The 22,252-nt window shown below is 39.0% G+C and overlaps 1 pseudogene across 1 annotated transcript; it reads right to left on the bottom strand.

Moving 5' to 3' along the window:
* Positions 1 to 408: 408 nt before the first annotated feature.
* LOC145955781 (chaperone protein dnaJ 20, chloroplastic-like) lies at positions 409 to 5,011 on the bottom strand (annotated as a pseudogene). Its single transcript, XR_014432478.1, has 6 exons — positions 4,178 to 5,011; positions 2,652 to 2,723; positions 2,397 to 2,462; positions 915 to 984; positions 721 to 816; positions 409 to 629 (listed from the first exon to the last, which is right to left on the bottom strand). The product of XR_014432478.1 is annotated as a chaperone protein dnaJ 20, chloroplastic-like (transcript).
* Between the last annotated feature and the right edge of the window lie 17,241 nt (positions 5,012 to 22,252).

The raw sequence follows: 22,252 nt of genomic DNA, 5'->3' as shown, positions 1-22,252 counted from the left end.
TTTTAAGATCGGTTATCAACCGATTTTAAAAGAGACTTTTAAAATCGGTTGATTTATAACCGATCTTAAAAGTCTTGACTTTTAAAATCGGTTATAACAACAACCGATCTTAAAAGTCTACTTTTAAAATCGGTTGTTATATAACCGATCTTAAAAGTCAAGACTTTTAAAATCGGTTGTTTTGTAACCGATCTTAAAAGTCAAGACTTATAAAATCGGTTATGTAACAACCGATTTTAAAAGTCTACTTTTAAAATCGGTTATGACATAACCGATCTTAAAAATAGTGATTTTTTTTTTGTATATTTGACTTGTTTTGAGAGCACCTCAGAACAAAAAACTTGCTGAAAAACCAGACAGTTTAAAATATTTTCTCAATGAAGCACAAATCGCATACAAATGACAAGATGATAAATGTTAATCATATATATATAATTGAATAGTTTTAAATACATCTAATACATAAATGGACTACATTGCTCAATGAAATGTAAGTTCTAACTAATTAAAGCAATACTATAAATCATAAGCCCAAACTAGTTAAAGTAATGGTCAATAAAAAATGTGGCCCATTGCTCCCTAATGATGTTTATGTCTTCTAGTGGCAATGGTGATTGATCTATGAATATCTGTTAAGAAAAATTAAAATAATTAGTAATAATTCATAAAATATATAGAATGGGAAGTTAAAACAAAAACTTTCAAAATTGTAAAACTTACTTCAGTCCACCCAGATACTATTTGTGAATCGACAATAGTATGCATTGTCTTCATTACATAGTATCCGCACTCATAATTTCCTTTTTGTTTATGAGACTACAAAAAGAATATAAAATCAATTTCAATAGAATAGTAATTAAAAAAAATTACTAAATTACTTAAAAAAAATATCATTGCTAGAATTAAAATCTTACTTTAGGAGAGACCCAACTCATTTTTTTCTTCATCTTTGAACCCTTAAGTATATGATATCCTTCCATGGCCCTAATGATAAAATGATATTATGATTAGTGTAAAGTCAAATGTAATGATAATCAATAAAAGAAATTAGATATTTTTAAACAATTTACCTATCTAATAAATCAAGTATGTTTATTTGTAATATTTTTTGTAATTAGCTTATTATCCTTATTCATATATTCTTAAGGATTTATTGAATTGTTTATTCATACAAGAATTGATATATAAAATCCAACCGTTAATATAAATTCAGTGATTTTTTTATTTTCTCTCTATTTATCTTCTTATTTAATCATATTAATTATTTATCACATTTATATTTTTCTCTCTTTTTCTAGTCTAGTATATATGATAACAAGGTGTACATCTATTAATTTTGTATGAACAAACCGAGGAAGTTACCACTGCCAGTTTGATTGACGTGTCACTTTAAAAGGATGCCACGTGATCATGTATGACCACTTACTTTTTACATTTAAATGCAAGAAAGATGAATGCTGTAAAATTAAAACTTCACTTCTCGTTCATAAAATTCTTAATTGTAGAGTGAATTATTATTCGGTTGAAGGAATAGGTTGAAATCTAAGGTTGGGGTCACCTGTTCAAATAATTAGCATTTAGGTGCTCATTTTGGAAAGACTTTAACTCTAGGGTATTTCTATTTGTTTTCCCTTTCATTTCTTCTCTTTCTAGGTTATGGTGAAAGACATTGAGCAGAATAACCAGATAGCACCCAGAATTTTCTCTCTCGCGTAAGTTGGTTCATGTGATTTTAATACTTACCTGTCTTATCATTCTTCTCATGTTTTCAGCAAATCCATTCATATATGTACAATTTCAGCAAACATGTGGATTTGGCACCGGAAGTTCTATTATGGAGCTGAAAAACTGACTTCACCGGGCTTTCATATTTTTGGAAACTACTACTCTCATAACCTTTTTATTTCTAATTTTATGATCTGTTTCTTTTATTTACTAACTAACCAAAATGGGAACATTTCTTAGACAATAGGAAATCAACAGGGAAAATAGTCACTACTGGAAATAAACATGTTTATTATTTATGAGAATGAGAGATTACAGAGGAACCAATATTCCTATTGCCAAGTGCTAAGCTCCTATAGGGGGCAAGGCTCTCTGCTCATAACTAACCATCAGATTGTTCATAGCTCTCCATCTCTTTCTCTTCCCTAAGCTCCCATATAACTAAATTCCTCTTACAAAACCTGCTATATTTTTTTATATAAGTTTTTATTCTATTTCTCTTTTTTTATTCTTAAAATTTTTCACACAAGGTAGAAGTTTGTTTCTAATATATAAGAGTTAATTTAGAAAGTATTTTGAAATTTTGAAATATGTAAAAATTAAAGAAGTGTAAATATCGAGTAGAAAGAAGTAGCTTCAATCATATGCAAGTATTGATAATAAAATGTCACCTGTAGTTTCACAAGACCAGACCGTAGTTCAGAGGCGTATCCAAGCTTCTTAGCAAAGGCATCAGCCTGCATAAATACACAACCAAAATCAAAAGGAGAAATAGCACACACACATGGAAGATCAAGTTTATGCTTGGTCTTGGTTGGAGTTATAAAAGGGTAGGTGAAAATGGAAATGTATTTGGACAAAGTAACTTGTAAACAAAATACATTGACAAGAAAAGAGGGATGAAAAGAGAAGAAAAAGCAAGTAACCTGAAATTCAAATGATCTGCTCACAAGGTTCAAACCAAAGCTGACCAATTGTTGTAGGGGGATTACAGTATGCTGCAATTAAATGCAGGTGAAAGGATGTCAAGTGCTACGGAAATAAAATCAGCCAAGGTTATATAAAAAGAATAATGGCACAGAGGCTCAAACTTGGGACCTCCTGCAAAATACTTAATTAACTATTTCGAATGCTTAAACATTATATATATCATGTTAATTGAATATAGACCATGCAGGTAGCAGGTTATCTTAAAAGAAAAAAATATAATCAGATTGTTAATTGATTCTGATTATATAGTGTAATTAAAAGAAGAGGAACATACAATTATAATGAGATAAATAACAGAAATGGAAAGTAACTAAAAGTTAGTATCAATTATGATCATGGTAAAGGAGTTTAATAATAATGAAAATGATTGATCCAAGCAATGTGACACCAGTTATCCTAAACAAGTGTTTTTCAAAGATCAGTTACACAAAAGGTGCCAAGGTCAAAAAGAAGCCTCATAGAGACTGGTTGGTTAGTTATTAGATTTTGATACCATGACTACATATGAAGCAGTTAGACTAAAAGATGCTCAAGAAAGGAACACGATGATCGTCATTAACCGTGTTACAAGAATTACATGACACTGACAACTAACAACCACGGTCATATTAACCTTAACAAGAGAAGGAAAATTTATGCTTCAAAACTATTCCTAGTTTATTTTATGATGAACAATGGTTTATATAAGTGGCACTTATCTTGAGGGAGTGCCTACCTTGAGAAGAGAGGAAGGGTTAGGAGTGTGCATGGATTGGTTTTTCCAAAAAAACTGCACCGAACTGAACCTCACCATTTTACTGAACCGGTTTATAAACCATTTGAACCACTTTAATAAACTGGTTTAAAAACTGAATTGCTTTAATAAACAGGTTTATAACCGGGTTTAAAATTAGTTTCATAACCAAACCTAATTTTGAACTAGTTTTAAGAAATGAACTGGTTTTAAACCAGTTTTAAAGAATTGATTTTTCTATATTTTTTTCTGCTATAAAAGCATCACAAACCAGTTTATTGCCTTTTCATATATTAAAATCAGTTTCAAAACCTATATTTTTTCTGTTATAAAAACGTCAGCAGTTTAATGATGTTTCCTATATATAAAGGTAGTGTAAAAAAAAAGGCATAGTACAGCGAATGAACCAAGTTCCAATTAATAAGCCACAATAAGCAACCAAAAATGTCAAATATCAGAACGCAAAAGTGCACGATGAGGCAATTCCCATTCTAGGTCAAATATGAATGATACAACACTCATAGAAACAAATCAGTTGTAAAAGTATTTGACAATTCATAATTTAAACCACCAAATTAACAAATATAAAATCACATAATTAAGACAGAGAGTGAAAAATAGCGAAATAAATAAGGCATAGTGCAAAGGCAAATAAAAATAAAAAAAAAAAAGTAATGAGTAAGGTAAACGTGAAGGAAACAAGGTTTGAAAGAAGGAATATAAAAAAACCTGGTCGTGATAGTTGTAGCGTCGACGAGCACCGAAAGCGAAGCTAATGCCCTTGGCCATGTCTCTGTCGTACATGGCTCTTCGCGAGGGATCAGACAAGGTCTCGTAGGCCTCCTGCAGCTAAATAAACCTCTTGGTGTGCTCCTCCACCCTATCGGGGGGCAACACGTCAGGGTGGTACTTGCGCGCGAGTTGCTTGTACGCGCTCTTGATCTCTGTGATGGAACCCGATTCCGGTATCCCCAATAGGTCGTAGAAGCTGACTTCCATTACCAAACCCTCCCTTAGGGTTGCCCGAGGAAACGCCTGGGCCAGGGCCGCCTCCCCGTGGGCCGGCCCAACACCCGACTCCCCCCCGACGCCCAGAATCGTTGCTCGCTTCCCGGAATGCTTATGCCGTAACACCGCATCTTTCTCTCTCTCTCTGCCTTTCTCAATTCTCAAAAGAAAAACTAGTAGTTGCGTTGCGACGATGGAGGAAGAAGAAGACCAACAGAAGCTTTCATCAACAAAAACGAAGCTTTAGTGAGGTCCCTAGTCCGCGAAGAGGGTCACATATACTCCCTCGCCGCAACCAAGTAAAAACATTCGCGTGTGGAAGAATCAGAAGGAGTTTGCAAGGTTTTAGTGAAAGCCATCGTGAATGGGTAGAAACCCTAAGCACGAATGAAGGAAAGGGCAACAAAAAGCTTAAAAACGAACCTGAAGCCGAACAGACAGCTGCCTCTTTGTGAACCTGGACGAACAAAGCAGATAGTGGAGGCCGAAATTGTTGAAACGTAAAAGGGAACATAGAAAGGAAAATCGATTATCGTAGCTTAGTTATAGATATTTAAGATCGGTTATCTAGGAATCGATTTTGTATGTTGTTTACAAAATCGGTTACTTTATGACCGATTTTAAAAGTAGTAAAAAAGACATGATTTAAAATCAGTTAAAATGTAACTGATTTTAAAAATACTTTTTAAAATTGGTTATATTTGACCGATTTTAAATGTATACCTTTTAAGATTGGTCATAAAATAACCGATCTTAAAAGTACTTTTAAGATCGGTTAAATTTGAACCGATCTTAAAAGTGTTCATATTATTTACAAAATTGCCACCACGTCACTCTTGTAACCGATCTTAAAACTCCGATTTTAAATCCAATTTTTGCACTAGTGATTGTTGGATAGTTTCATCTCGTCTTATAAGAATTTTAAGGCAAGGTTTTTTCGAGTGACTATCCGGCCGAACGGACGAAGATTTTTTTTGTAATGGAGACAATAAGGGCTTGTTGCCTTTTTATTGGACTCGTGCTCCCCAGCTGTATGACATTGTTCTGAAGGAGTTGTTAATAGCCAAAGAGAAAGAGGCTTTGAAATTGTTGCTTCGTCTCCCGAAGCGGTTGTCGACCAGACACTGATTAACTTGATTGAGTCCCTGAGATGGGAGAACGATCTGATAGGTATGTTATCTGTCCTGTTTGGCAAGTGGTTAAAGTCATATTAATGTTGACTTGGTTGTTTTTGCAGGCATTATGGTGACAAGTGGTGCAAACGAGCTGAACATCCAGAATTTGCTAGCGGAGCGCCTGAAGAATGCTCGGCAAGGTGGTGTGGGTGGCGATTCAGGGGTTGCTCGTACTCCCTGAGCCGAGTAGGGTGAACGAGTACCCTCCTCACCAGATCGTAAGCGTTGAAAAGGCAACAAGGGGAAAAAGCTCGGCTGACAGCCTCATCCGTCCAGATGCTTTGTCAGACCAAGGTCGAGACTTCTTGGATCGGATGGACACCGTGTCCAAGTGGAAATACTTTTGTGAAGTGCAAGCCCAATCACTTGTGCTTTGTCATCATCTCACCATGGAACCAGTTGGTGAACTGATACAGATGAAGCATAAGTTGGAATAGGCCGACAAAGCATTTGCCGAGGCTCTATCAACCACCGAAGGCCTGCTGAGATAAGCCAACTGAGTCGGGAGAACAATAATGTCCTTGGAGCTTCAAAAGGCTTCGAATGAAGGGCAGGAACATCAGGAAGAGATCGAGCGGGTGAAGGCTGAACTGGTCGACTTTAAGGAAGTGGCCAAAGATCGCATCATGGCTCAACACGGAGCTGGGTTCCTTCAGGCCGTTCGGCAGGCAAAAGCCTTTTGCCAATTGCTGGATGACTTCTAATTTGATATGGAACGCGACTTTTATCAAGGTACGTTCATATCATTTGCCAAGATGCCGGAAGGGGCTGAACCTGATGCCGAGGCACCTGCAACCACCATCCCCGAACAGGTAATGGACAAGGACGCCCAAGTTGATCTGGAGGATGATGGTGCTGGGGACAATTGCGCAGAGGAAGATGATGACAATCAAAACGAGTAGGTTTTGGTTGTAAGTACAGGCTGATATGGCCTATGTTTTATTTGTGCATTTTACTAGCTTTTGTCTTGGTCGATAGAGCCCTTTCGATTTATAATTGTACCCCCGGGCTGATAGAGCCTCTTTACTTTTGAAACGAAGTAACACTTTGTTGATCGATTCAGATTATTTTTCTACATGATATGTTAATTGAAATTTCTCATGCATTGCTATAATTGCTTCAGTTAGAATAAATTAAATGTAACTCTAATGCTGACCGATGGCATGTCATTGACCGAGAAGGTCATTCGAAAAGTAAGGCTGAGCTAAACCTTGGCCGAACTCGAACCGTAAACCGAAGGAGCCATTTTTTGGCCGAGTGAATGACTCAGGAAGGAAGCCTTGCAAGAAAATTTCGAAGGCATGTCCTTGATCGAGTGAGTGACTCGGGAGGGAAGCCTTGAGAGAAAATTTCGAAGGCATGTCCTTCGCCGAGTGAATGACTCGGGAGGGAAACCTTGCGAGCCAATTCCGAAGGCACGTCCTTGGCCGAGTGAGTGACTCGGTAGGGAAGCCTTGCGAGCAAATTTCGAAGGCACGTCCTTGGCCGAGTTAGTGACTTGGGAGGGAAGCCTTGCGAGCCAATTCTAAAGGCAAATCCTTGGCTGAGTGAGTGACTCGGGAGGGAAGCCTTGCGAGCTAATTCCAAAGGCACGTCCTTGGCCGAGTGAGTGACTCGGGATGGAAGCCTTGTGAGCCAATTTCGAAGGCACGTCCTTGGTCGAGTGAGTGACTCGGGAGGGAATCCTTTCGAGCAAATTCCGAAGGCACGTCCTAGGCCGAGTGAGTGACTCGGGAGGGAAGCCTTGAGAGAAAATTCTGAAGGCACGTCCTTGACTGAGTGAATGACTCGGGTGGGAAGCCTTGCGAGCTAATTCCGAAGGCACGTCCTTGGTCTTGTGAGTGACTCGGTAGGGAAGCCTTGCGAGCAAATTTTGAAGGCACGTCCTTGGCCGAGTGAGTGACTCGGGAGATAAGCCTTGCGAGAAAATTTTGAAGGCACGTCCTTGGTCGAGTGAGTGACTCGGGAAGGAAGCCTTGAGAGAGAATTCTAAAGGCACGTCCTTGGCCGAGTGAGTGACTCTAGAAGGAAACCTTGCGAGCCAATTCTGAAGGCATGTCCTTGGCCGAGTGAGTGACTCGGGAGGGAAGCCTTGCGAGCAAATTCCGAAGGCACGTCCTTGGCCGAATGAGTGACTCGGGAGGGAAGCCTTTCGAGAAAATTCTGAAGGCACGTCCTTGGCCGAGTGAGTGACTCGGTAGGGAAGCCTTGTGATCAAATTCCAAAGTGACGTCCTTGGCCGAGTGAGTGACTCGAGAGGGAAGCCTTGCGAGCAAATTCTGAAGGCACATCTTTGGCCGAGTGAGTGACTCGGAAGGGAAGCCTTGCGAGCAAATTTCGAAGGCACGTCCTTGGCCGAGTGAGTGACTTGAGAGGTAAGCCTTGCGAGCAAATTCTGATGGCACGTCCTTGGCCGAGTGAGTGACTCGGGAGGGAAGCCTTGCGAGCAACTTCCAAAGGCACATCCTTGGCCGAGTGAGGGACTTGGGAGGGAAGCCTTGTGAATTTAAAATTCGAGCAATCAGCTAAAAGCAATAGTGATGAGCAAGAGTGAATTGAACATCATTGATTGGTGCCTCATTAAAAATCTTGTCAGCCAAAATCCCTTTTCACATTTTGATTAGGGGAGAAAAGACCGATCAAGGAAAAGAGTGCACCTTGGTGTGTATACATCCTTTGAAACATACACTAAAAGAAATGAAAATTGAACTATAATAAGTCTTCAAGTGTGTTAAATTCCATGTTCTAGGGATGACTTTGCTCGAAAGCTCCTCAAGTTTGTATGCTCCATTACTCAGGCTGTACTGGATTCTGAACAGGCCATCCCAATTGGCTGCCAACTTTCCTTCCCTCGGGTTCTTCCTAGCCGATCCTTGCACTCTCCAAACTAAATCTCCCTCTTTGAGCTTTCTTCTGAAGAGATTGGAATTAAACCTTCGGGTCATTCTCTGCTTGCAGGCTTCAGCAATGATCCAAGCTTTATTACGCACTTCATCCACCATATCAATCTCTGCTCAAAGTGACATGTCATTGGTAGCCTCATCGAAATGTAATTGACGAAAGAAGGGTTCTCCTACTTCGACCAGGATCATGGCATCAGTTTCGTATGTCAACCAGAATGGGGTTTCTCACGTTGTGGATTGAGGGGTGCTGTGGTAAGCCCATAGCACTTCAAATAACTCCTCGGCCCAGGCTCCTTTGGCGTCTCCCAAATGTTTTTTAAATTCCGAGAGGATCACCTTATATACGGCTTCAGCTTGTCCATTAGCTTGTGGATGCTCAATTGATGTAAATCGGTGTCTGATTCCCAGGTCTTGGATAAACTAGTTGAGTTTTTGGTCCATAAATTGTAGACCATTGAACGTCACTATGGCGTGAGGGATGCCGAAGCGTGTGATGATGTTCTTCCAAATGAACTTGAACATTGTTTGCTGTGATTGTGGCGAGCGGTTTGGCCTCAATCCATTTTGTGAAATAGTCTATAGAAACCAATAGAAATTTACATTGGCCCCTAGCAATGGGAAATGGTTCGAGAATGTCTATCCCCCATAGGGCGAATGGCCAAGGAGAGCTTACGCTCTGTAGTTCTTCGGCCAATGCATGGATGAGGTTGTCGTGCCTTTGACATTGGAGACATCGCTTGACGAACTGAGCGCAATCCCCTTTAAGAGTTGGCTAATAATATCTGGCTCGTAGCACTTTGGCTGCTAAAGTTCTTCCATCCGAGTGGGATCCAGAAATTCCTTCATGGACCTCTCTTAATACGTAGTCGGCTTGTTTTGGGTCAATGCATTTGAGCAACGAGGTCGAAAAGCCTCTCCTGTATAGTTCTCTACCTATGACCAAGTATTGTGCGGCTTGGGTGCGAAGTTTTTTGGCAGCCGAGGCATTTGCTGGTTCTTTGCCATGTAGAATGAAATCAAGCAACTCATCCATCCAAGTCATTTTGGTTTTGGTGACTCTGGGTTCATCAATTGCCAAACATTCGATGGCATCAACACTTGTTTTAGGCAACTCGAGGTGGAGAGTAGTTCGCAATTGACCAGGTTTTCAACTACTGCTGGCCAACCGAGCCAGTTGATTAGCCCTATCATTATACTCTCTGGGTGTGTGTTTAATTTGTACTTCATTAAAGTTGTTGCACATACCGCGAAAAAGGTGATAGTACCTTAACAGATTGGCGTCTTTGACTTGGAAGTGATCGTTCACTTATTTGGCGACTATTTTGGAGTCAGTCCAACAAATCAACCTTCTAACACCGACCTCTTGCGCCAACCTAAGTCCTGCTAATAATGCCTCATACTCAGCCTGATTGTTTGATGCCTTGAATGCGAAGTGGAGGGATTTTTCTAGTACCAAGCCTGCGGGTCCTTCTAGAATTATTCTGACTCTGCTACCTTGGTTGTTAGAGGAACCGTCTACATGCATTGCCCAGGAGTCACTTTTGAAATGCCCTTTCGGCTACAATTCATTGATGAAGTCAACCAAGCATTGGGACTTGATTGGGCCTCTAGGTTCGAACGAGAAGTCAAACTTCAATAGCTCGATTGACCAAGCCATCATGCGTCTTGCTAATTCGGGTTTCCGAAATACCTTGGCGATCGGACAATCTGTGCGAACTACCACCTGGTGGCCTTGGAAGTATTGCCTAAGTCTCCGCGCTGTGTGGACGAGCCCGTGGGTGACCTTTTCCAACAACTGATACCTTCCTTTGGACTCTTGGAGCATTTGACTGATGAAGTAGATAGGTTGTTGTGTTTCTTTTTTCTGCACTATCACCGCGCTGATTGCTTCATTTGAAACACACATGTACATAATTAGGCTCAAGTGAAGGTCGGGCTTCAAAAGGATGGGTGGTGTACCGAGCCGCTGTTTAAGTGTTTGAAAAGTCGTTTAACAACCTTCTGGCCAAGCAAATTTGTTGACTTTCTGCAGCAATCCCATGATCGGCTTGGCTATTTTGGCCAGACATGGGAGGAATCATGATAGGGTAGTGAGTCAGCCCGCAAGCCGTTGAACCTCCTTGATACTTTATGGCTTCGCATGTCAATCACCGCCTGACACTTGGTCGAATTGGCTTCAATGCCTCATGCCAATAACATGTACCCGAGAAACTTTCCGCCGGCTATCCTGAAAATGCATTTTTCAAGGTTGAGTCTCATGTTGTGCTTCCAAAGTTGGTGGAAAACTTCAGCAAGATCAACCAAGTGTGTAGCCACGGTTTTTGATTTGACGACCATATCGTCCACATAAACTTCTATGTTTTTTCCGATTTGGCTCTTGAAAATCTTGTCCATGAGTCTTTGGTATGTCATCCCTACGTTCTTTAAGCCGAAAGGTAGCCTATAACAATAATTGGCTAAGTCAGTGATGAAGGAAGTTTTGTCTTTGTCACGCAGATGCATCTTGATTTGGTTGTACCCCGAATAGGCATCCAAGAATGTTAGGATTTTGTGACCAGCTGCACTGTCGACCAACCTATCAATGTTGGGCAATGGGTAGGCATCCTTAGGGCAAACCTTGGTGAGATTTGTATAGCCAATGCACATTCTCCATTTTCCATTTGGTTTCTTTACCATAACTACGTTGGCTAACCACGTCATGTATGTCGCAACCCGAAAATTTCCGATCTTGCGACCTATGGTTTAGACATCCTTTTAAAAGTCTCATTAATTAAGGAATGCCCAGACACCAGACTAATCCTTAATTAATGGTTTTGAAAATAGGTTCATGGAGTCGCCACCAATATTTTACTCAAAACATTGGAAAAAGAAAAGGTTTTTAAAGATCCAATAATGGCCTTGATAATCAGAATTAGGTTCGGAAGTCGGTTACGTGTAGGGAATGTATTAAGCACCCCTACAACGCCCTCAATCGGTACCCTATGATGAAGTTAATATGATAAGAATTAATAAATTAAATATTGAATGCCCTTTATTAATATTTATTTACATATTTAAAATATAAATTAAACGATTAACCCTAAAATATCTACATTATGAAGTTTGTTATAACAAAAAAAGAGATAAAGATAAAAATAAAAGAGAGAGAAAAAGATTGACTGAAATACCTCTTGAACGAGCTTTATTGAATCTTCAAATATGGAGAAGGTGCTTTGTGGCGACCTTTCACACTACAATATGCCTCACAGATCTCAAGAAATACAATAGGAGAGAGAAAAAAGATAAAGATGCGACACAAATATCAAGAAATACAATAGAAGGGAGAGAGATAGAGAATTTTCGTGCTCAAAGGAGTCTTATTCGAAATTTCTCTGGCCGCCCAGTGAACTGTGCTCGAGGCTTCAATTTATAGGAATCAGAAGTGGGCCAGAACGGCCTGTTCCAAATTTGGAACGACCCGTTCTGGTCCAGTAATTATGCACAAATTACACATCCTAGAACGGCCCGTTCTGAAAATGCAACGACCCGTTCCAGAGTGGGAATTAACACAAGGTTCCCCTTTCCAGAACAGCCCGTTCCGAATTTGACTTGCTTGGAACGGTCCGTTCTGGAATTGGAACGACCCGTTCTCGTATTGGAACGGCCCGTTCCAGAAGAGGGACCTTTAGGTGTTTTAGACAAATTGGAACGACCCGTTCTGATATTGAAACGGCCCGTTCCGGGGTTCGGAACGGCCCGTTCCGATTTTGGAATAGCCCGTTCCGGGCTACTGAAACTACCTTATTTGGCCTTTAGGACTTCTGATATCCTGTCTTGTTATTTGCCTGCTTCGGGAGCTCTTTCCCTTCATAACGGGGGTTCATTTCCTTGTTTGTGTGCTCCCGGACGAAATTGGGTGTCTACAGTGTGTTGTACTTCCCGAACGAAGTTGGCCTTAAGCAACTTAGCCACCTCCTCTTCTATGGCTATTTTTCTTTCATTTCCCATCTTCCTTTTTCGTTGGGCTACTAGCTTGGCTTCCCAACAGATTGACAGCCTGTGACACATGAAGTTGGAGTCAATGCCCGACATGTCCGAAGGTACCCATGTGAAGAGATCTTTGTTTTTCCTAATGACTCTGCTCAACTCTGCCCGATCGACTACTAGCAAACCGATCCCCATATATGTAACCTGTGTCCCTTGCGAGCCAATTTTGTAGGAGGATTTTTTCTTACGTTTGTGCTGCCCGATATTCATTATTCATTCTTTGGCCCAGATCCCAGTTTGAGGAGTATGGGATGGAAGGTGAGGGAGTTACCACATTGTTGACTCTCTTGGATTTTGGTCGTGCTTCCTCCAACCGAGTGATCCTTAAGCTAGAAAAGTAGCATTCCTGAGTTATTTTCTGGTTAACATGTATCGTGAGAATTCTTCCAGTGTTTGATGGGAACTTCATTGCAAGATGTGGATTCAATACTATGGCACCCAAAGCATTCAACGAGGGCCGACCCAGGAGGATGTTGTAGGACGTGTTAGCATGTACTACAATATACTTGACTTGGATATCACGATACTCCTTTTCATCGAAGCAAAACCAAGTGAAAAGTTTGATATAACCTTTGGTATTGACCTTTTCACCAGAAAAACTGACTAAAGGTTCATTATAGGGGATCAACTCTTTCTCGGAGGTTCCCAACTACTTAAAGGTATTCCAATACAAAATGTCAGCCGAGCTTCCCTAATCCATCAATGTTTTCTTGACGATACAATTATGGATCTCTACGTTGATAACCATGGGGTCATCTTGCACGGGGTCGATCCCTTGGAAATTGGTGTCAATGAACGTGATGGTTGGCATCCGTCTAACTAACTGTACTTCGACCGAATGAACCGTCTGAATCGCTCTCAAATGTCTTTTCTGTGCCGAGGATGTAGACCCTCCTCTTGCAAACCCTCCAGCAATGGTGTTGATAACACATTTATGCAATGTTTGAGGTTCTTCCTTCCTCTCTCTTGACCGGCTTCGTTCGTGGTGGTGTCTTTACGAGTGTTCTCTTCAGTGTTGGCTGCGGTACCGAGGTTGGTAACTGGACCGAGAAGAGGTTGGCCGATCAACAAATTTTTTGAGTTGACCCTGCTTTATTAATTCTTCAATTTTGTCTTTTAGAGCTACGCATTCCTCGGTGGAGTGGCCATGATTACGGTGGTATCGGCAAGACTTGTTCGTGTCAGCGCACGGGGGAGTGGAGGCTCTTTTGGGAATGACCAACACTTCCAAGGCAAGAGCCTGCTCGAGCACCGTTGCCCGAGTTGCATTCAATGGGGTGTATTGAGAATATTTCGGACTGCGTACGGGCAGCTCTCGAAGTGTTAACTTTTTTTTGCGACCCCGAAACGGTTGCTCCATCGGCTTCTCAGTCTTACCTACTGCTTCTGCTTGGGCTTGGTTGCGGAAATCGGCTAGTTCTTCCATTTGCATATACTTGTCGACCCGCCTGAGTAGCTCGTCCATGTCTACGGGGGGCTTCTTGCAAATGCTGTTAACAAAGGGCCTTGGTTTCAAAGCTGTAGTGAGGTGATAAAGTGCTATGGTTGGATTGAGGTCTCTAACTTCTAGCGCTGCCTTATTAAACCAATCCAGGAAAGCCTGAAGGGATTCTTTCTTTTCTTGCCGAATGCTAACCAACGACAGGGATGTCAGCTAGTGTGGTCGACTGGTGGAAAATTGGATGGTAAACTAAAAAGATAAAGTGTTGAACGAATCAATTGAGTTGGGTGGAAGCCGAGTCAACCAACTTAGGGCCTTGCCCTTGAGAGATGTCGAAAAATCTGACATAGGGCAGCATCATCCGTAGTGCTCAATGTTACCTGTGTTAGGAAAATGTCAATGTGCTCATCAGGGTCTGTCGTGCCGTCATATTTGTCGATTGGCAAAGACTTCCAATTATCCAACAAGGATGATTGCATAATAGATGGGTTAAAAGGGTGCCAGTGTGAACCAATCGGTGCGAGGTTTGTGGATTTGTCGATTGTGGGTACAGCTGATGGGAACTTCTCTAGTGCAACAACTGAAGCGTGAGGGACCGAAGTATGGATTTCATGGGAGTGGAATGATCCTTGAGTTTGAGTAGGGGTTGGTTGAGTAGGCTTCCATGAAGGATCTTGGTTTTTTAGTGCAACATTTTCTGCTTGCAAGGCCAAAAGTTCCCTAACATCTTTATCCCTTTGTTGTCTCATGGCGGCCATTTCTTTTTTCAGTTGACGAACGATTTCAGAGAGGTCTGTCTCGTCAACCACTTCCACATGGTCTTCATCTTCGGATCGACGATCTCCCATATTTGTCTTTCTAGTATTCAACATAGTCTTAGCTTGTGACTTTAGAGCTTTCGGTTCGGCCCCACGGTGGGTGCCAAAATGTACCTGTCAGAAGGGCAGACTAGTAATCTTCTCATACTCAGAAGACTGAACGAGAGCTCCAATCGAATATTCTGGCGAGAGGGCGGGTACCTGCAAAAGGAACTCCGACGCTCAAGTTAGGACAAGCAAGAATATCGATAGCAATTAATGAACAGTGACGTTACCTCGAGATACAAACTATTTATAGTGACATTAATGGGCCATGTCCTCCATGGGCCTTACACTAAGATTACTGATTAGGTAATGCGCCTCTAATTGTCCTCTTTATGTGATTAACCCTTAATCACCATTTAGGGATGGCTACTGGTTCTAAGGGTTGCTTCACTCGAAGTCCTTCGGTCTTCGGGGGTGCTGATTGGGTGTCGGCAACTGGGTGTGTGACACTCTCTACCCCGCATACCATAACACATAATAATAAAATTTGAATAACATAACATTTCATAATTAAAATATCAAACGTGTTCAAATAGAGAGTACCACATCCATAACTTAACAAAATCAACAGAAATTACAAATAAATAAAACTAAAGTTTCCAAAATAATTTCATAAAAACATCTTAATCTAATCCTATCTACGCCCGATGTCACATGTCCTATCAGAGCAAATCCCAATATAGAAGTCTAAGCTTCATCACCAACATCTTCAGCCTTATGCGGATAATAACCTGTAAGGCAGTCAAGGAAAAACAACACAAGAAAAGGGAGTGAGAAACATCTCACTCTGGCTCATAGTGTAGGAATATACACCGGATAGCCAAACACAAACAAGACAGGTATAGCATAAATATATTAACAAAAATATTACATCTCACTCATCCAAGACATAAAAATATCAATTTATCATATAACATTAAAAATGCACATGTATGGACACAGACTACATATTATCATGCATGTGGCGCCAATAAAACATCACATGGCATATTGCCGCTAGCAATACACAAAGAGTAGTCTAGGAGTACATGCCGGGTCACACTCTCTACGCACTCTCACTAGAAGGACATACTACCAGGGTCTCGTCGGGATAGCTAAGCCGAGCAAGATACATCCCATGCACACAATGGGCGAGATTGAGACTTCCAACCGAGCTATCCCCAAGGACTAATCCCCAAAGCTTTTACACTAGGGGGCCTTCCCTGACAATGTATTCCATATCGTACCCTTAAAACCATTTATGAAAATGATGCATGTCAATCAAGAGTACTCTGTCTTCCTCTACTCCTCTCTTCACCTTAGGCCACCACACTTCCGCTGCGCCACTCTGATACATCTTAGTAGCTCCTAAATGCTAAGAATACTCTTTTGTCCTTCCTCTAAGATCATCTCTTAATTCGGGATTACTAGGCACCCAAATTTTGTTCTTGCACCTCAAAACAACGTCGATTCCTACTCAGAAAAGGTTACCTATACTCCTACCAATCTTCTTCACTTGATTCACTAAGAAAGGATCTGACTCCTGGGCTTTTCTAATCTCATCCATTAATTCACTAGTCACTTTCAACATAATTAATTCAATGCTCCTAAGGGTAATCTCACACACCAAGCTTAAGTCTCTAAACTCTTCAATCAAATTCAACTCTTAAATCATCAAAGACGATAGATGAAAGATCATCCTACTCAAGGTATCTGCTAGAATAATAGATTTATTTCTATGACCCTCTCCAAAGATTAAGCGCCTAAGCGTAAGTTCACTAGGTACATAGAATCGGTCTCCAAGTCTTACCACTTTATCTATACCCAAGGCAACTCTTATCCACTACCTTATCTTATAGCCTCATGTCTTGTCACCAAAATAAATCAACTAATTATGCTTCTCCAATTTCCTTCAACAATCCACTCGTTACTCGAGTCATACCTAGTCTCACACTACTAAGGGTAACCTCATAAGCCAAGCTTAAATCCTTAGATCGATCCAAAAGATCCATCTCTCTAACTATAAGGGAAGATATATCTAGAGGTCTTCTACTCAAAGCATCAGCCACCCTACTGACTTTGCCCAGATGACAACTAAGATCAAAATCTTAGTCCTTAAGAAATTCCAATTATCTTTTTTGTCTCATATTCAACTCCTTTGGTCAAAAGATATTTAAGGCCCTAACGATCACTAAATACCTCAACACTCCAAATATTAGTATAAATATTACAACCGCTAACTTAAATTCATGGGTAAGGTAATTCCTCTCATGATTTCTCAATTTCCTAGAAGCATAAGCTACTACCCTTCCTTCTTGCATCAACACTCCACCCAAACCTATCTTAGAAGCACTTTTATATACCATAAAGGCTTACTAAAATCCAGTAATATTAGCACTAGCCAACCTTTCCTTAAGAGTTTGGAAGCTACTCTCATACTTGCCATCCCACACAAAGGCAACTCCCTTTCCTCGTCAATCTAGTCTAAGGTAATGTTATCTTAGGAATTTCCTCAATAACTCTCTTATAATAATAAGCTTATCTAAGAAAACTCTTAACCTCACTAATTAACTTAGGTATCACCCACTTAAGCACAACTTCTATCTTAGATAGACCTACGTTATACCTCTGCTAGAAATTACAGAACCTAGAAAACTCGTCTTATACAATCAAAAATCATACTTAGATAATTTAGCCTAAAACTGTCTAGGATAAATCCTCACTCTCAACTCTAATTTGATGATATCACACCTTGAGGTCAACCTTACTAAATGTCCGCTAATTAATCTATAAGGTCATCTATCCTCATATCAACATGCATATCAAACCATATTAGAATACCTACTTCAAACAATCGATATATATCATTCCTAAGCATGTAAGAATCAATCACCATTTACTCCATATATCATGTACATGAACCAACTTTACCACATAACATCATATAACCTTAAACAACCTCTCAATCCACATGACAAAAATCAATTTTTATCCTTGCATTGCCTAACGATTCAAAAATATCATGACACCATACATATCCCTTCAACAATGATCAAAGAAAACGATACCTAAAGAGTTATACTCATCCAAATGATCTCAAAACTATCTCAAAAGAAAGCTAAGAGAATAAGCTACAACTCCTATGAAGACATAAGATTCTAAAAAGATCATCTTCTTAGCTAAAAATTTCAAAAACCGCAGCAGATATATTCAGCGCTTATAGCTAGACCTTTGATCACCAAAGTAGCTATAACTGGAGTTCTAGACCTCCGTTTTACCTGATTCCAGTTCCATTGGAAAGATAACGTCCAAGGCTACAACTTTTGTGAAGACCATAAAATCTAAATCTGTCAATATGATACTTATACTGGCACAACAAAACTTCAGCAAAAATATCCTCTACACCAAACAGCAATAGTGTATCAATATATCTAAGGCCACAAAAATACCTCAACCCTTCCAAACTCACACCTCAACTTCATATTCAAGCTTCCCACTACAATCCTAAACCAAAACAACTCACATATTTAGAACAACAGACTTAGAAAATAAAACTCACATGCTACCTAAACCATAAACGGTTAACATGCCAGCACCAACACTTAAGGGAATTACCAACATTTCAATCTCTCATCAAGGATACCAAAACTCCAATTCTCATATACAACCTCCTTGGATTCAATCGCTACAACTATAGATTCCAGAAACTCTATTAACCGTAAACTCTCGACAAATCAATGTCTCACCCAAATCTAAGGTCCCAATAATTTCTAGTTGATTAGCACAATATCTCGTCTACTACGACTCGCACATATGCTTGCAACACAAGCGATACCACCCATCCACTACTTCTTACGTAAGCAAGAAGTATCAAACAATTAAGCACTCATAAGAATGAAGAAGAGCACTCATAATGATATTAGCTAACACTATCTATCATTCCTCTAATTACAATATAATCTAACAGTATCAAACTCAACAATATCAACATAAGGAGAACATCATCATCATCATTATCAAAGCAAAGTATCATCAAAGTATACAACAAAGAAAACACTATCAGAGTACACAACAAAATCATGATAAGTACATAACTCACGGCCGATTGGATCAACCTGGCTCTAATACCACTTAATGTGACACCCTCTACCCCGCATACCATAACACATAATAATAAAATTTGAATAACATAACATTTCATAATTAAAATATCAAATGTGTTCAGATAGAGAGTACCACATCCATAACTTAACAAAATCAACAGAAATTACAAAGAAATAAAACTAAAGTTTCCAAAATAATTTCATAAAAACATCTTAATCTAATCCTATCTATGCCCGATGTCACATGTCCTATCAGAGCAAATCCCAATATAGAAGTCTAAGCTTCATCACCAACATCTTCAGCCTTATGCTGATAATAACCTGTAAGGCAGTCAAGGAAAAACAACACAAGAAAAGGGAGTGAGAAACATCTCACTCTGGCTCATAGTGTAGGAATATACACCGGATAGCCAAACACAAACAAGACAGGTATAACATAGATATATTAACAAAAATATTACATCTCACTCATCCAAGACATAAAAATATCAATTTATCATATAACATTAAAAATGCACATGTATGGACACGGACTACATATTATCATGCATGTGGCACCAATAAAACATCACATGGCATATTGTCGCTAGCAATACACAAGGAGTAGTCTAGGAGTACATGCCGGGTCACACCCTCTACGCACTCTCACTAGAAGGACATACTACCAGGGTCTTGTCGGGATAGCTAAGCCGCGCAAGATACATCCCATGCACACAATGGGCGAGACTGGGACTTCCAAACCGAGCTATCCCCAAGGACTAATCCCCAAAGCTTTTACACTATGGGGCCTTCCCTGGCAGTGTATTCCATATCGTACCCTTAAAAACATTTATGCAAATAATGCATGTCAATCAAGACTCTATGCATTCTGATATAACATTGTCATGTCTCATTATCATATCACATCATCATGTCTCGTTATCACTTTTCACATCATCTCATCATATTCACATAGTCATCACTTTTCACATCATCTCATCATATTCACACAGTCTCTACAGAACACTCAAAATCATATCAAAACTGGTCTATTTTCAAAAATAAACACATATTTATACATCTCATTCAACAAGGAATACATCAGAACAATCAGAAAGCAAAACTTAAAACATTCATATTTTTCCTGTTTCTCATAGGATTCCCACAAGAACCCACAGAGCACTCTAATTCATACAATAAACATTTAAAATAATACAATTAACTCATACAATTACCTCTTCAAACCATCTCCTCTTACAATCACCAATGCATTCCCTTAGGGTTTCCCATAGGAACCCAAAGAGATCTCAGATCATACGATTAGTTACATATAAGAAAAATAATAGGCGAAACAGATACAATTGGAAAAAAACCCCTCATACATGAGCATACAACAATTACAACAAACATAGGATTGGCGGCCAATCCCACTACCCAACATATATTCCCACACCCAGAGCGAGGTTTATCACTCCCCCTTACCTGGATGAGCAGAAGACGAATGGTCTTGGTGTAATCTAAGATCGTTCCTGAGTACTCTTCCTTAGAGCTCTTTGTTTCTCCTCTTTTTCTTCCTAGCCCTTCAGAACGCAAATGAGGCAGATAGGGTTAACGCTACCTGACTCCTTTCTTAAAATTAATCCATTGGGCTGGGTAAACCCAACCCATTTTCTTTCTCTTCTAACCCACTTCTCTTTTTCCTTAAAATAATTAAATAAAATAAATACATATATATTATAAAATATTTTTCCTCTATAATAATAATATATTTTTGACCCAAAATATAATAATATAATTTCAATAACAAAATATCATATAAAATCAACCTTCTCTTAAAACATATAAATATTTATTTAAAAATGCTAATAAAAATACTTATTTAATACGTACAAAATAATTGTTCAAAACAATAATTATTTAAAATGTACAAAATAATATTCCTCTATAATTATTAAAATAATTATGACTAAATACCATATAATAATAATAATAATAATAATAATAATAATAACTTTTTTGAAAACTGGGGTGTTACAAGGTGCAATGTGTTGGGCCGATCCGATGTGATCGTTCCTGGCCTCCACTTGGGTCGATAGGATGTAGGTGGCCGAATGGCTAAATGGTAGTACCTGTACAACATATAAATTAAAAGATAAAAGAAAAAGAGAATAAAAGAAAAATATTTCTTAGAAGTAAATAAATATTTTTAAAGTTAATATTTTTTTATAGTTAATTACTTTTTTTAATGACTGTTGTAGAGTGCTAATATATTCTCTACATGTAATTGACATTCGAACTCAACTTTGATTTCAAAATCCATTTTTATATAAAGACTTTTCTAATGTTTTTTCTTCAAAATAAAATATTGGTAGCAACTCCATTAAAAATATTTAGGTTAAATGAGTTTTTAGTTTCTCACCCTATGAAGAATTCGATTTTTACTCGTTAAATTTTTTGCCAATTTTTATTCCTAAATTTTTGTCATATAAATTAGACCTTGTGGCTAAATTTCCTTTATTAAATAATTATGCTAATAAGTCATAGTTGGCTTGACTATTATGGAGAAAAGAAAGACATTAGAAGGGAGTTGAAATGAGTCTATAAAAAGCACACACTTATTCAAGTTAGTGAAGTAGTATGAAATGTTTCCGGAGTGTAGGTGAATCAATAGAACACAAGGTATTTTTATATTGGTTCGTCTCAACCACCGTGAATATGTCTAGTTCTTGATTAAACTCGACCAAGTTTCACTACCTATGTAAAGTTACAAGTATTCTTTCGTAAGACACTTTTGACGCAACCTAAGTATTTTGACTGACCTCTTCAAGAAACTAACAAAGCATTCCTTAATACAAATCTTTTCCAAGCTTTAAACACCCAAGTATTCTTTTATAGTTGAGCCTCTTTAGCCTAAAAGACACATAAGTATTATTTGACAAACTCCCTAACTTGAAAGCATTAAAACAATGTTAAAGAAGTTGGGTAAACTAAAACTGTTGTTTCGTTTTACTATCCAGACAAGATAAACCAATTAAATATAGAGCTCTTTATACAAAGAATGAATATTTACCATGTGTGTTCTCTTTCTAGATTTCAAACTTCCTTTTATAGGGCTTCAATGGATATCGTCGTTGCATATCCTTGAACTTCTCTCACAAACTTTCTTCATTTGTCTTGAATTTTCATTTTCTTATGGAGAGAAGTGTTTATTGGTGCATTAATTATGTTTCACCAAATTATCACTTCTTATTTGATCAAGGAAGCTACTTACCATCTTTTAAATATTGATTAAATGGAGTCATGTATGGGTCAGTTCAAAATGGATTT

Source organism: Cajanus cajan, chromosome 3 (assembly GCF_000230855.2).
Source record: "Cajanus cajan strain Asha chromosome 3, NIPB_CcT2T_4, whole genome shotgun sequence".
Lineage (NCBI taxonomy): Eukaryota > Viridiplantae > Streptophyta > Magnoliopsida > Fabales > Fabaceae > Cajanus > Cajanus cajan.
The sequence above is the reverse complement of the archived record's forward strand: the minus strand, read 5'-3'. Positions and strand labels throughout refer to the sequence as shown.